The sequence below is a fragment of the Lepus europaeus genome, chromosome 22 (genome assembly GCF_033115175.1).
Source record: "Lepus europaeus isolate LE1 chromosome 22, mLepTim1.pri, whole genome shotgun sequence".
Lineage (NCBI taxonomy): Eukaryota > Metazoa > Chordata > Mammalia > Lagomorpha > Leporidae > Lepus > Lepus europaeus.
In genome coordinates this window covers 38,494,301-38,510,031 of record NC_084848.1, presented here as the reverse complement: position 1 = coordinate 38,510,031, position 15,731 = coordinate 38,494,301, and positions in this window count along the sequence as shown.

The window sequence follows — 15,731 nt, the reverse complement described above, 5'->3', positions numbered from 1 at the left end:
TCTCTCTCTCTTTCTTCTTTTTAAAGATTTGTTTATTTATTTGAAAGAGTTACACAGAGAGAGAAGGAGAGGCAGAGGCAGAGGTGGGAGAGAGCGAAATGTGGTTAACATCCAGGTAAGGTTTTCAAATATAAGGAATTCAAAACATTACAATTCACAAAATAAAAGTCACATTTAAAGTGGACAAAAGATCTGAATGGACATTTTTCCTTTTTTTTAAAGATTTATTTATTTATTTATTTGAAAGTCAGAGTTACACAGAGAGAGAAGGAGAGGCAGACACAGAGAGAGAGAGATCTTCCATCCTCTGGTTCACTCCCCATTTGGCCGCTGTACCCATCCAAAGCCAGGAGCCAGGATCTTCTTCCAGGTCTCCCACATAGGTGGCATGGGCCCAAGGACTTGGCCATCTTCTGCTGGTTTCCCAGGCCATAGCAGAGAGCCAGATCGGAAGTAAAGCAGCCAGGTCTCGAACTGGCACCCTCTGGGATGCCGGCACTGTAGGCAGTGGCTTTAACCCGCTACACCACAGTGCTGGCCCCCTGAATGGACATTTTTCTTTTTTTAATTTTAATTTTTATTTATTTGACAGATCGAGTTAGAGAGAGACAGAGACAGAGACAGAGAGAGACAGAGAGAAAGGTATTCCTTCCGTTGCTTCACTCCCCAAATGGCTGCTACGGCCAGCACTGTGCTGATCTGAAGCCAGGAGCCAGGTGCTTCCTCCTGGTCTCCCATGCGGGTGCAGGGCCCAAGCACTTGGGCCATCCTCCACTGCCCTCCCAGGCCACAGCAGAGAGCTGGACTGGAAGAGGAGCAACCGGGACTAGAACCTGGTGCCCATATGGGATGCTGGCGCCGCAGGCGGAGGATTAGCCAAACGAGCCATGGCGTCGGCCCCCTGAATGGATATTTTTCAAAGGAAGACACATAAATAAATGCTCCAAGGGACTTGAAGAAAAAAACAATACTCAACTAACAATTAGGAAAAAGCAAAACAAACAAACAACAAAACAACTCACAACAGATTGTCACCTCATTTCTTTTAGGATAGCTATCATCAAAAAGTCAAAAAACACAAGAAATGCTGGTTAGGATGTAGATAAAGAATTCCTTGCACTGCTGATGAGAATACAAAATCATGTAGCTGTCCTGGGAAGCTATATGGAGGTTTCTCAAAAAAAATCAAAAGGTTGTAGAATATATAGTCCAGAAGATGTGTACTTACTCCTGCGTGTCAAAAAAAAAAAAAAAAAAAAAAGACATCAGTTGTTGAAGAGCCACATGAGAGCACTCTTGTGTCTATTACAGCACAAGTAAAAAGAGTCCTCCAGCAGATGAACAAAGAGAGTGTGATATATAAGCATACACCGGAGAATAGCATTTGTCCATCACAAAGATGAATACGAATGAACCCAGCAGACATTAGGTGAGTGCCATCGATGCAGAACAGAAGCATGGATGCTATATAAACCCACTCCACATGGAGTCTAAATGCCTTGTTCTCAAAGAAGAACAGAAGAGCACAGTAACCAGAGTCTCGGGCAGGTAAGAAGGCTGGAGTGGAGGCAAAGCCATAACCAAACACAGGGTTATAATCAGATGGCAAGGATGGGTTCTGGAGGTCCCTGCCACCCTATAGCGACTGTAGGGAGCGATCATGCAAACAGGCCTTTGGCACAGCAGTTAAATCTCAGGTTGAGCTGCCTGCTTTACCCACGGAGTGCCTGCTCTCAACTCCTCGCTCTGCTCCAAGTCCTGGCTTCCTGTCAATGTGATTCATTCACAATGGAATAAAGTTTCACCCCCTCACAAAGAAACGGTCATTTTGATCTTACAAGTGACATCATTTCAGATCATATAGCTTCAAGGTGGGGGGGGGTGGGGAGTGGGAGAAGAGGAGAGAAGGAGGAGGGGAAGAGAGAGAGGTCAAACGCAAATAGAAATCAAACACTGTAATGATGCATTTCACCTTCCTTGCACGCACACACACAAACACACCTAGTAATAGAATCTCTGAAAACCAGATGAGGGGCCGGCACTGTGGCGTAGCAGGTAAAGCTGGCGCCTGCAGTGCCGGCACCCCATATGGGCGCTGGTTTGAATCCTGGCTGCTCCACTTCTGATCCAGCTCTCTGCTATGGCCTGGGAAAGCAGTAGAAGATGACTCAAGTCCTTGGGTCCCGTGCACCTGCGTGGGAGACCCAGAAGAAGCTCCTGGCTCTTGGCTTCAGATCGGTGATGTTCCAGCTGTTGCAGCCATCTGGGGAGTGAACCAGTGGGTGGAAGAGCTCTCTCTCGTGCTTTCTCTCTGCCTCTGCCTCTTTGTAATTCTGCCTTTCAAGCAAATAAATAAATCTGTAAAAAAAAAAAAAAAAAAAAAACAGATTAATGTTTGACTCGTTGGACCCATGTAGAAACCTGGGTTCAGCAAATGGAAAGTATCGTATTTTCAAGCACGCATCAGACTTCAAGAAATAGGAGGCTGAAAATAAATACAAGGGACTCCTTTGTTTCAGTGCAGAATTTCAGATCAGGGGACTTTCTTGGACCTGGAGGCGATGCGTGTGAGTTTGCAGGGGAGATGAAGTTTGCAGGGCTATTAAAGTGCTGCTACATGGGCTGGAGCTGTGGCGTAGTGGGTAAAGCTGCTGCCTGCAGTGCCAGCATCCCATATGGCAGCCGGTTCGAGTCCCGGCTACTCCACTTCTGATCCATTTCTCTGCTATGCCCTGGGAAAGCAGTAGAAGATGGCACAAGTCCTTGGGCCCCTGCACCTGTGTGAGAGACCTGGAAAAAGCTTCTGGCTTTTGATTGGCGCAGCTCTGGACATTTTGGGCAACTGGGGAGTGAACCAGAGGATGCAAGACTTCCCTCTCTCTCTCTTTTTCTCTCTCTCTGCCTCTGCTTCTCTGTAACTCTGCCTTTCAAACAAATAAATAAATTTAAAAAAAAATAAAGTGCTGCTAGTGATGTGAATTATTCACGTTGACAGTATCTCTTTTCAAATAAGAAATGGATGATAATCTTTTCAGCTTTACAATGCTGTGTCTCTCAGACCCCTAAGTGTTTCCAGTCCTTCATGCCTTTTTTTTTTTTTTTTAAGATTTATTCATTTATTTGAAAGTCAGAGTTCCTCGGAGAGAGGAGAGGCAGAGAGAGGAAGGGAGGGAGGGAGGGAGAGAGAGAGAGAGAGCGGTCTTCCATCCGCTGGTTCACTCGCCAGATGACTGCAACGGCCGGAGCTGCACCAATCCAAAGTCAAGAGCCAGGTGCTTCTTCCGGGTCTCCCATGTGGGTGCAGGGGCCCAAGGGCCTGGGCCATCTTCTACTGCTTTCCCAGCCCACAGCAGAGAGCTGGATCAGAAGTGGAGCAGCCAGGACTTGAACCAGCGCCCACATGGGATGCCGGCACTGCAGGTGGTGGTCCTACCCGCTGCGCCACAGCGCCGGCCCCTCCAGTCCTTCATGAGTCTACTGCTGCCCTTGCCTTCCCGTGATTCCATCCCCCTCACCAGGGCTGTAAAGTTCACTTTGCTTTCCTGGGTTTTGATGGCGGCAGAGAAATAAATGGGTTGGAGCAGAGGCCTGGATGATTTCACCGCCAGCTTGCTGCTGCCCCATTCTCCCCACTCCCCCCCGCCCCAGGGAAGCCCCGCCTCTCTGCTTGTCCTGGCCTTAGCTGGAACTATTCTCCCTCCCCTTGAGTACCCGTAACTTCATGTTAACATCACCGCTGTTTTATGAGGCGTGTGGCGATGTGATGATGCGAGCAGACATTTGATTTCTGAGACAAAGAATCCTGCAAATCCCACACGAATGCTTTCCCATTCATTCCACATTCCTTCGTGATGGTAATCCTTTCTCCCTTGTGTGTGGAGTCTTGCAAAGGCCTGGCGTAGGCTCAGTCATGTGGTTTACCGGAGCTCTACATCCTCAGGAGCTGGAAAGGTCACCTCTTACACAGCCAGACAGGACTGCCCGTGCGTCAGCCTTAGCTCAGGTCAGCCTGCTGTGTGACAGCCTACTGAGTCGCTTATACCACGAGACCATTACTAGTCCCAGCTGTGCAGGGTGGGAAGTCCCAGACCAAAGCAGCCGTAGCTTTGGTGTCTGGTGAGGGCCTGCTTCCTGGCTTCCGGCTGTGTCCTCGCGTGGCTGAGATGTGAAACAAGCTGCCCTGGAACTTTTGTAGGGATGCTAATGTCTTTCATGGGAGGTGCACCTTTATGATCTCACCTAATTGTTAACCACCTCCCAAAGTCCTCATCTTCTAATGCAATTGCGCCAAGAAATACGTTCCAACATTCGGATTCGAGGGGGAATCTCGAACATTCAGTCCCTAATAGTCATTGCTTAGATTTGGAAATAATTGTGGTTGCAGTCTCTCCCCAAAGAATCCCTATGTCTTCTTTGCAGTTTTCATTCCAAGAAGTATCAGTGTGTTCTGCCTTGGTTTTTGCCATTGAGGGGATGATCGGGAACCCACACATTGCACCCAATAAGTCTCTCAGGTATGAGCTCTAAATGTCCATCATATGATCAGAGAATGTTGGAGACTTCTCTTTTTGCTCCCAGGGCTGTAGGAGAAAGACCAAGGACTGAAGTGGGCAATTTCAGCCCAGACTGGGACACTGTGGAAAATCTACGAGGTTCCACAGAGGAGGATGGGTGGTACAGAGACACCAAACGCCTGCAATGCCTGGGGCGTCTCAGGTCACAGCCAGGAGCACGGTACTCAATCCAGTCCCTCCACTTGGATGGCAGGAACTCAAGTACCTGGGCCATTGTCCGTGCCTCTCAGGGTACACCTTTGCAGGAAGCTGGAGTCAGGATCAGAGCCAGGGTGGGAACCCATGCGCTCTGATAGAGGATACAGGCACCCTAACCACCTGCTGAATGCCTGCCCCTGTTGCTTTGACTACAACTCCTGCCCTACAATCAGTGCAGTCAATTCATACCTTGTAGTGAAGTCCCCCACCTATCAGATAAGCAAAAGGTATCATACATTCTTCCTGGAATTGTTAGAAATGGTAAGAAATACAACAAATTAACATTTCATGCGCTATCCAGAGAATATTACTTAGAGCCCAAAGTGGCTGAAAGAGAATTTGGGCATAGAGTTTGTGGCACGATTCAGGAAGGAACAAAAAGCCAATATTTAAGTTTCCTTATGCCATAATTAACATCATGGAATTACTCAGATTTGTGATAATTAATGGAGAAATGTTAACATCACTTCTATATCAGGAATTCTCTAATTTTCTTCTTAATTTCATAACATATTTAATATAATTGCATATCCATTCTTGGTTTGAAACGTGTTGAGACTGACAACATAGTTCTGCAGTGAGACCTGGTGGGCAAATGTTCCATGCACACCCTGGGTATGTGGTCAGTTCATGGATGTGATCCGTGTGCACACACAGAGGACGCCACATCCATGAAACCTCAATTCCTTATGCTTGCAGCTCAACAATGAACTTCCAAACAACCTACTAGTAGAAACTATATTAGCGTGGCTGGTGCTGTGGTGCAGCAGGTTAATGCCCTGACCTGAAGCTATGGCATCCCATATGGGCACTGGTTCGAGTCCCAGCTGCTCCTCTTCCGATCCAGCTCTGTGCTATGGCCTGGGATAGCAGTAGAAGATGGCCCAAGTCCTTGGGCCCCTGCACTCATGTGGGAGACCTGTAGGAAGCTCCTGGCTCCTGGCTTTGGATAGGCACAGCTCCAGCCATTGTGGCCATCTGGGGAGTGAACTAGCGGATGGAAGACCTCTCGCTCTGTCTCTACCTCTCTCTGTAACTCTTTCTTTCAAATAAATAAAATAAATCTTTAAAAAAAACTATACTAGAAAGCATATGGAATTCCAAATTTAGCATTCTACTTATCCAATCTGACAGGATGGATTGCAAACTATCCTTAGAAAGAAAAGTATACTACTAGATTTACATATAATTACATATTAGTTATTATGTGTTTTTAAATGAAGGAAATTTGGAATTCAGAATACTCATTATAACTTAGAAAATAAATAGCAAATTAAAAACCAAGCAAGATATGGGAGGAAGTCTTAAGAAAATAAAAGGCAAATATGGAAGATAAACAAAGCCTCAGTTAATTCCAATGAAAACAAAATTCATAAATCTCTAATATCATTAGCCAAGAAAAAAGATAAAAAGTCACAAAATACCACAGTAGTGAAAAGGAGGTCTTTTATAGAATTATATGTACAATTTTTAAAATGATGAAAAAAATAATAACTAACTTCACATTACTACAGGTGAAGATTTAGATGAAGTTCACAAATTATCAGGAAAATCCATTGACAAAACTATCCAAACAATGAATGAAAAAAATCTCCCGAGTCCCATATCAATTAAATAAATGAAATTCAAAATTGAAAACTCGCTTACAAGTTTTTGCTGTGACCAACAAATTCACCAGCCAATTCTGCCAACAATTCAAGAGCATAACAATGCCCATTTACCAAGTTCCTCCAGCGAATAGGAGAGGTGGAGGGAAACTCTTTTTATGAGAATGGCTAAAAACATTGGCATCTGTGTATAAAAATGGTACAACAAAAACAGAAATTTATACGGCAGTTACCTTTTTGAACTAAGTTAATAGATCCTATTTCAAATCCAGCAATATTTTAAAAATAATCTATCATGACCAAATCTGATGTACCAAATGAAATTTGATATAAGATTTTCTGAAATAAAGAGAAATGATACTCAATTACTGAGGACAAATAAGATAAGCACTTATACATGATTTATAAAGAACACATAGACAGTTCTTACCATGTTAGGAATGTCCTGATACCTAGAAGAATATTTACAGAATCCTAAAGCAACCATTGCCATTGGTGATACAATGATGAAATCAACAATGGACAGAAATGTCCAGTATTCCCACTTCTCCCAGCTATTACACCGGAAGCCCTGCTCAGTGCAATATTGTCAGGCAAAGAAACAAAAAGAATAGTTCATTTAAAAAAGCAAGAAATAAAATGTGTACGATTTTCATCTAATGCAATTGTGTCAATATAAAATCCAGAAAAACTAAAGAATTGATCACTGAGTTTAGTGGTGGCTGAATACAAGATTCATATACATAAAAGTTCAAATTTCTACATCACAATCTTACACCCATGAAAACTGAAATGATAAAAGTTTGAACTAACAGGAAATAAATCTAATGAAAGGAAAATGATAGCAGAAGTGTCGTAGATAAGTAAGAAGAATATGCATTCAGCCCTGAAGAAGATGGAGATTGTTAACTGGGCATCATTTCCTACCCAGCAATATTTCTTTTGATGTCTAGAGCAACAAATCGGGCGAATGGCTCAAGCTGACCAGTGTATTCTTCTGGTCTCCTGTCGCTAGGAGGACGAACGGCAGTTTGTTTGTGTCCCCAGATGTGGGTCGATGTGTGCGGTGTCCAGATGGTCAGTGGCCAATGTGGAGCAAAGCCTCTGTGACATTTCTGGATTTTGCAGATTCCTTGGTGACGGTCCTGGTCTGTGCATCTCTGTGCTGCCCCGTCTGACAGCTGTGGCTCCTGGGGTCTCCCGACGTCAAGGCCAGCTCCTGGGCTCTCAGCAACCTTCTGCTCATCTCCCACACCTGCTTTTTCTGGCCCTTACTCTCTGCTGGATATCTAGACATAGCCCCTTCATCTTCTGAAAGACTGTATTTGGAGTTGTTTGCACTGTGGCTTTTTTTTTTTTTTTTTAAGTTGTTTTAGCCAACATGATCTCTGTAGCCCTGGCCCTCAAGGTCACAGCCCCAGGGTGAAAGATGAGGTGTGTACTGGTATTCTGATATACCTGACTCGGTCGTTCCTGGACTCTGGATGGGAACTTCTTCTTTTCCAGACATAGACGCACAGGCTTATCATAGCCATATCATCGATAGGTGCAATAAGGGCGAAGCCACCACCTTCCACCGTATCTTGGGATATCTGGGCCTTTTGTCCTCGGGGTCCTCACTGCGGCTTTCCTGGGCTGGAACCTGCCTGACACATTCAGTGAAGCTTAGTCCCTGACATTCAGCGTGGTGGAGTTCTATCACACCTGGCTCACCTGCCTGTGTGCCACAGCACCCAGGGGCAGGCCACAGTGGCCATCGAGATGTTTCTCATCTGGCCCAGTGCAGGGCTACCAGCTGCATATTTTCCCCCAAGTGCTGCATTATTTTGTTAAGCCCAGATAGGAACCCTGTGCCCGGGGTAAGGGACAAAGCACCTTCTGGAAGGAATCCTTACACCTTCTTCACTATGAATTCACCTGCTTCCTGAAGTAAGTAGCTGTGCTGAAGACAGAGTTACGCCGCTCTTGCAGTAACACAGAGAATATGATATGCACGAGTGACATATTTCCCCAATAGGCTACGGGCACTACAACCATCAGCTACTCAACTTTTCATTTTCTTTTAGATATTTTTAAAAATATTTATTTATTTGAAAGTCAGAGTTACATAGAGAGAAAAGGAGAGGCAGAGAGAGAGAGAGAGAGAGAGAGACAGAGAGAGGTCCACTGGTTCACTCCCCAAATGGCCAAAATGGCCAGATCTGGACCGATCCGAAGCCAGGAGCCTGTGATTTAGTGTGTGTGTGTGTGATTTAGTGTGTGTGTGTGATTTAGTGTGTGTGTGATTTAGTGTGTGTGTGTGATTTATTGTGTGTGTGATTTTGTGTGTGATTTATTGTGTGTGTGTGATTTAGTGTGTGTGTGATTTATTGTGTGTGTGATTTATTGTGTGTGTGATTTAGTGTGTGTATGTGATTTAGTGTGTGTGTGATTTAGTGTGTGTATGTGATTTAGTGTGTGTGTGATTTAGTGTGTGTGTAATTTATTGTGTGTGTGTGATTTAGTGTGTAATTTATTGTGTGTGTGTGATTTAGTGTGTGTGTAATTTATTGTGTGTGTGTGATTTAGTGTGTGTGTAATTTATTGTGTGTGTGTGATTTAGTGTGTGTGTAATTTATTGTGTGTGTGTGATTTAGTGTGTGTATGTGATTTAGTGTGTGTGTGATTTATTGTGTGTGTGTGATTTAGTGTGTGTGTGTGATTTAGTGTGTGTGTGATTTAGTGTGTGTATGTGTGTGTGCACTGTAGATCTCAGACTACTCACAGTTTTGGCCTTTACACCAAATAAGCGTCTGAACTCTCCTCTGAAAGACGGTCAATAGCTACTACATTTTAAAAGTTCTTTTTTCCAGTTAAGAAAAGTACCCATACTCCCTATAAAATCTTAGAGAGATAAGGGAATAAATTCTACAGGAGGGAACACTGATGGAACAGGACAAAAGAAACCCTCAGGCCCAGGCTGGCTCTCACCTACACAACAAGCAGGTGCACATTGCTCTGCTCTGCCAACACAGCCCCACCCTGCTCCAGCAGCCCTGCCCTGCCTGCACTGCTGGACACACCACTGGCTGAGAAGTCCAGCCACCAGCCTGAGCTCTCCTCCTCCCCACAAGCTTTCTCTCCCCCAGCTCAGCAGCTCAGCCCCAGAGTCCAGCCTCAGCCTCAGCCCAGACCCCTCCCAGCTCACGCTGTGACCAAGGAGCCCCTTAGAAGGAGCCCAAGCTCTCCCTCTGTCTCACAGCCCAGCTTTAGCTCAGACCTCCAAGCCCCCTCCCCTCCCCCTCCAAGCCTTGTCCCCTACAAACCACTCCTCTGCAAGGGAGGGGGCTCTCTCTCTCTCTGCTGTGTGTCCACCTGGGAGTGAGCCCCTCCCAGGCTTCATTCCTCTGAACAAACCTGGTCTTGCTGTGGCCTCGTGCTCCCTCTCCACCACAGGGACAATCCGGTTTTACATGTTTTATCTGTTCCTACTGAGGGGATTTTAAGCCTAGGAGTAACATCATCATAGTTTTAGAAATATTAATTTGGTGACGGCACAGTGTGGCCCCGATGGGGCAGATAAATGATGAGGTGACAAAACGCAGGCAGGGCTGGCGCAGTGGCTTAACAGGCTAATCCTCCGCCTTGCGGCACCGGCACACCGGGCTCTAGTCCCAGTTGGGGTGCCGGATTCTATCCCGGTTGCCCCTCTTCCAGGCCAGCTCTCTGCTATGGCCCAGGAAGGCAGTGGAGGATGGCCCAAGTGCTTGGGCCCTGCACCCCATGGGAGACCAGGAGAAGCGCCTGGCTCCTGGCTTTGGATCAACGAGATGCGCCGGCCGCAGCGGCCATTGGAGGGTGAACCAACGGCAAAAAGGAAGACCTTTCTCTCTGTCTCTCTCTCTCTCTCTCTCACTATCCACTCTGCCTGTAAAAAAAAAAAAAAAAAAAAAAAAAAACACACAAAAAAAAACAAAAAACCGCAGGCAGAATTAGAGGCCTGCAGAGAAGAGTAGATTAGAGACTATCCAGCCAGTGTAGTGGCCCAGCGGGTTAAGCCGCCATCTGTGACGCCAGCATCCAATACAAGTACCAGTTTGAGTCTGCACTGCTCCACTTCCAATCCAGCTCCCTGCTAATGCTCCTGGGAAAGCAGTGGAGGGTGGGCCCAGTGCTGGAGCCCCTGCCATCCACGTGGGAGACCTGATGGAGTTCAGCTCCTGGCTTCAGCCTGGTCCAGTCCCAGATGTTGTGAGTATTTGGGAAGTAAATCAGCAAATGAAAGACACCTCTGTTATTCTTTCTCTCTCTCTCTCTCTTTCCCCTCCCCATTTCTGCTTTTCAAATGAATATTTTTTTTAAAAAAAAAAATGGAAAAAAGAATATCCAGAAACCAAAAGCACAAAGACCATGTCACTGGAAATTTGATGATATTAATAAAATTATTATTAAGATTGGAGTCAGCAAACTCAAAAGGCTTCCATAGCCTTGGCAACTCATGACAAGAGCCTAGGGTGATTACTGATGCGATAAACAAGAGTGTCAATTTATTAATCCAACAACAGGAGTCACTGTGCACTTATTCCTCATGTAGGATTGAAGGACCCTTATGGGGGAGAGGGACAAGAAACTAGGCCTGGGCAGATATCAGGGGCTTCTTAAGAGGTTAGATGTTCCCCAGGGTCCAGCGGGCACGTTCTCTGGGAAGGAAAAGTCTATCCCCTTTAGAGAACCTCTAGGCATGCCCAGAGCAGAGCTGCCACTCCCCCTTCGGAGAGTCTCAGTACTCTCCTCAGCATTCTCCTCAGCTGGTTCCCTCAGCACTCTCCTCAGCATTCTCTTCAGCTGGTTCCCTCAGCACTCTCCTCAGCATTCTCCTCAGCTGGTTCCCTCAGCACTCTCCTCAGCATTCTCCGGTATGCTAATTGTCCCTCCGAACCGGCCAATCCCATATGCTAATTTGTTGACTATATAACCTGTGTGAAACTGCCGCTCAGGGCTCCTCACCGCCTTAGGTGGGGGCCCGTTTGCGCAAACGTACAATAAATACCTCATGCTTTTTGCATCAACTGGTCTGGAGTCTGGATTTTTGGGCGTCCTCTCGAGCAAGTGGGCATCTCTACAACTGAGAGGTCCAACAGGATCTCTGTCCTTAATGTGTTGTACAATGTGAATTAATGCTATAACTAGTACTCAAACAGTACTTTACACTTTGTGTTTCGGTGTGGGTGCAAACTGTTGAAATCTTTACTTAATATATACTAAATTGATCTTCTGTATATAAAGAGAATTGAAAATGAATCTTGATGCGAATGGAATGGGAGAGGGAGTGGGAGATGGGAGGGTTGTGGGTGGGAGGGAAATTATAGGGGGGAAAAGCCATTGTAATCCATAAACTGTACTTTGGAAATTTATATTTATTAAGTAAAAGTTAAAAAAAAGGAAATTTTCAGTATGCTAATAAAAAGCTTTAAAAAATCTAAAAATAAAATAAAATTGATTGAAACTGGCACTGTGGTGCAGTGGGTTAAGGCCCTGACCTACAGTGTCGGCATCCCATATGGGTACTGGTTCGAGTCCCAGCTGCTCCTCTTCCGATCCAGCTCTCTGCTATGGCCTGGGAAAGCAGTGGAAGATGGCCCAAGTCCTTGGGCCCCTGAACCCACCTGGGAGACCCTGAAGAAGCTCCTGGCTCCTGGCTTTGGATCAACTCTGCTCCGGCCATTGTGGCCATTTGGGGAGTAAACAAGCAGATGGAAGATCTCTCTCTCTCTCTTTCTACCTCTCTCTGTAACTCTGTCTCTTTTTTTCTTTTTTTTTTTTTTTTTGTCTAACTCTTTCAAATAAATAAAATATACTTAAAAAAGAAATTATTAATTTCTTAGGTGTGATGACAGGTTGTATAAAGGCATCTTTTTCAGATACATAGTGAGTTATTTAACAAAGATATTATGTGATTTATTGGACTTGCTTCCAAATAACAGGGAGGAGATGTAGCGGTAAGGAGGAAAACAGGCCATCCCCGAGTCAAGGACCATGGAGGGGAGGTACGGCGTGTCCTGTGACCACACTCCCAGATTCTCAGGAGCGACAGCCCATCCCAGCTTCCAGGAGGGTGGGGAGGACGGTGCTGGCTGTTGGTCCTCTTTGGGGACTGTCTCAGTGCAACAAAGATCCTGTCTTCCTCTGGGGCAGCCCACACAGTACCAGGACTAATCAGGGTCAGGGTGTTTGGGGGGAAAACCTGGCGGTAGAAAATCAGCCACCAAAGGCCGAAAGTGTGCAAGACCCAAGAGAGAGGTGGACAAATCCAAGACCACACAGAGTCGCTCGCGGGGCGGGGGCGGGGGTGGGGGTGGGGACAGAAGCATGGGCTGGGTGGCCATAGGCAGGAGGGGAGAAAAGTATTTCATTGGCCAAGGCAGCTCCTGGCAGATCCGAATGCCCCTGAACTTTCCTATTCATCAGAGAGATGAGGCATCAGATAAGAGACATTCCAGGTATCAAGACCATCAAATAAGAGGCAGGTCGAAATAATAATAATAATAATAATAATAATAAAAGCACAGAAGATTAGGTTATTTTAACGATTTTGTTTACCCCACAGGGCTCAGGATGAGCTCCAGGGTTCTGGAGAGGAAGCTGGTGGTTACAGTCCAAGTTGTGACAAGTTGTGACAAGCTGGCTCCCAGCAAGGAGCGTGCAGGCTGCGGCCCCCTCCTCTCTTCCTCGTGACTTGGGACAACACCCGAGGGCCACCGCAGCTCCGGAGCTCCCTGGGTGGCCGCTGTGGGCCACTGCTGAGGACACAGCTCAGCTCTGGGTCTCCGAAGTGCTGCCCACTTGTGCTTCTACTTTCCACACGTATTCAGTCTCAACTCACTCCCTCTAAACCACCGTGATCTCACGCTGAGTCTACTTCCCTGGAATCCCAGCTGCAAAGATGCTGTGGCATCTCCAGACTCTTTTTTTTTTAAAAAAAAAAAAAGACTGATTTATTTACTTGAAAGGCAGAGTTACTTGGAGAGAGAGAGGCAGAGTTACAAAGAAAAGAAAGAGGGAGGGGCAGTCCCGGCTACTCCACTTCCGAGCCAGCTCTCTGCTATGGCCTGGGATAGCAGTGGAAGACAGCTCAAGTTCTTGGGCCCCTGCACCCGCGTGGGAGACCCGGAAGAGGCTTCTGGCTCCTGGCTTCAGATCGGCTCAGCTCCAGCCGTTGCGGCCAGTTGGGGAGTGAACCATCGAATGGAAGATCTCTCTCTCTCTCTCTGCCTCTCCTCTCTCTGTGTAACTCTGACACTCAAAAGAGGGAGAAAGAGGTGGAGAGGGAGAGAATAGAGATCTTCCATCTGCTGGTTCATCACCCATTAGCAGGGAGCTGGATCAGAAGTGGAGCAGCTGGAACACCAACTGGAGCCCATATGGGATGCTGGTGTCACAGGTAGCAGCTTAACCCGCTACACCACAGTGCTAGCCCCTTACTTTCCAACCTGTTCAAGTTTCCATATGAACATTTAAGGACAAAAAGCACCATGTCCCACTAGATGTAGTGGGTCAACAGGTAGTAACAAGCAGCCTCTTGGGTCCCTGTCTCAGAGGTGAGTGGGGCCATCTATCAAGCTGGGGAGGCAGCAGGAAGAGCCTTGTGGAGGACTTAAGAAGGGTTACTTTTTTTCCCCCAATTTTTAATTTTTATTTGAAAGGCAGAGAGACACACAGAGAAGAAACAGAAAGACAGATCTTGCATTTGCTGGTTCACTCCCCTAAATGCCTACAAAAGCCTGGGCTGGGACAGATTGACACCAAGAGCCCAGAACTCCATCCAGGACTCCCAGGGGGGTGGCAGGGAGCCAGGCACTTGAGCCATCATCTGTTGCCTCCAGGGTGCACAAGAGCAGAAGTTGGAATCGGGAGCTGAGCCAGGACTCAACGAAGCACTCCAATAGTGGATGCAGATGTCCCAATATTGTAGCAGGGAACTGGATCAGAAGAGGAGCAGCCGGGACCCGAACCGGCACCCATATGGGATGGCGGTGCTGCGGGGCAGAGGCTCAGCCCTCCATGCCACAGCGCTGGCCCCCACAGTGGTGTCGTAACCACTACTCTACACGCTTGCCTGGAGGAGTTAGTTTTAGAGACAAACTGGAGATGCCTGCAGACACAGCTCACTCACCTGGAGACATGGCAGGTAAGGCAAGGGTAATGATGGCTTAGAACATCTTACAGGGCCAATAAAAAGTCTATTTAGCCTTTCCCTAGGCTTGCACAACTACAACTGAATGTATGAGTGCCTCACAGGACCGAAGCGAACCACAGCCTTACTGAAGTGACCCTGTTCTAGAATATTCACATCACCCAGAAGTCTGAGAACCGTAGCTTGCACTCCCTCATCCCTAATTATTCACGGGAGGAGATTCCCTACAGGAGCTAGACAATGGGCCTGTCTCCCCCGCTGCGTTTCTCTGGCCCTAATTCTTCTCTGATCCCTGCTCCACACACGGAATCCTCTAGCACCTCAGTCAAACCTGAGCTGTCCCTGCGCAGGCAGAGTGGAAGACTTTTGGAACAACCAAAGATGAGTCCGATGGGCCCCTGGGCTTTGGAGAAGCTAAGAGTGTCGGAGGGGAGGGTGAAATATGCATGCGTTATCATAGGAGGTGAAAATAAGAGCGGGGTGAGGTTGAAGTGATCAGAGTTCACGGGAGCACCAGCATCCGCGGCTGGGACGCCCGCACCTGCCCAGGACCCTGCTGGCTCCTCTCCGCTCCCTGTGTCCGGAGCTCACCCTGGTCGGGTTTTTATTTTAAACACACGACCGGCAGCCTAGGAGTCTGGACACAGTTTAGGCCAAGTCTCCCCACACAGCCTGTGAAAGATTTCGCCATAGCAGTCGCGTGTGAAACAATTTGCGGCTTTGCACTTTTCCAGTAAACCATGCAATCTTACACTAATGCCAGGCTTTAAACTCACCTCCTTTCCACCCAGCGAGATTATCTTCTCCCAAAGGAACCTCAATAGGTGGCACACAACACATTCAAAGACACAAGCAAAGAAGAAAAAGAAACGAAATGAAACGCCCCGCGGGGGCGGCTGGAGATCCGATATACCTGCTTAGGCACCCCCAACGTGCATTACTTAAAACCAAGCAAGTTTTGAATGCCTTGCGGGGAATACACGAGTAATCCTCTGGCTGTCTGTATTCGTAGAGCAGGTCTGCTTTTTAAAGCCAGCTACAGGTAGTACGGTGTCGTTAAGCGAGGTCGGGTTGCTAAGGCCACGGCGCGTCCCCCAGTGCACCTGCTAGGCACCTGGGCGCAGAGCCTCACCCCCACCCCATCGCGTCCACGCGACCCAGCAGAGGCAAGCGCTCTCC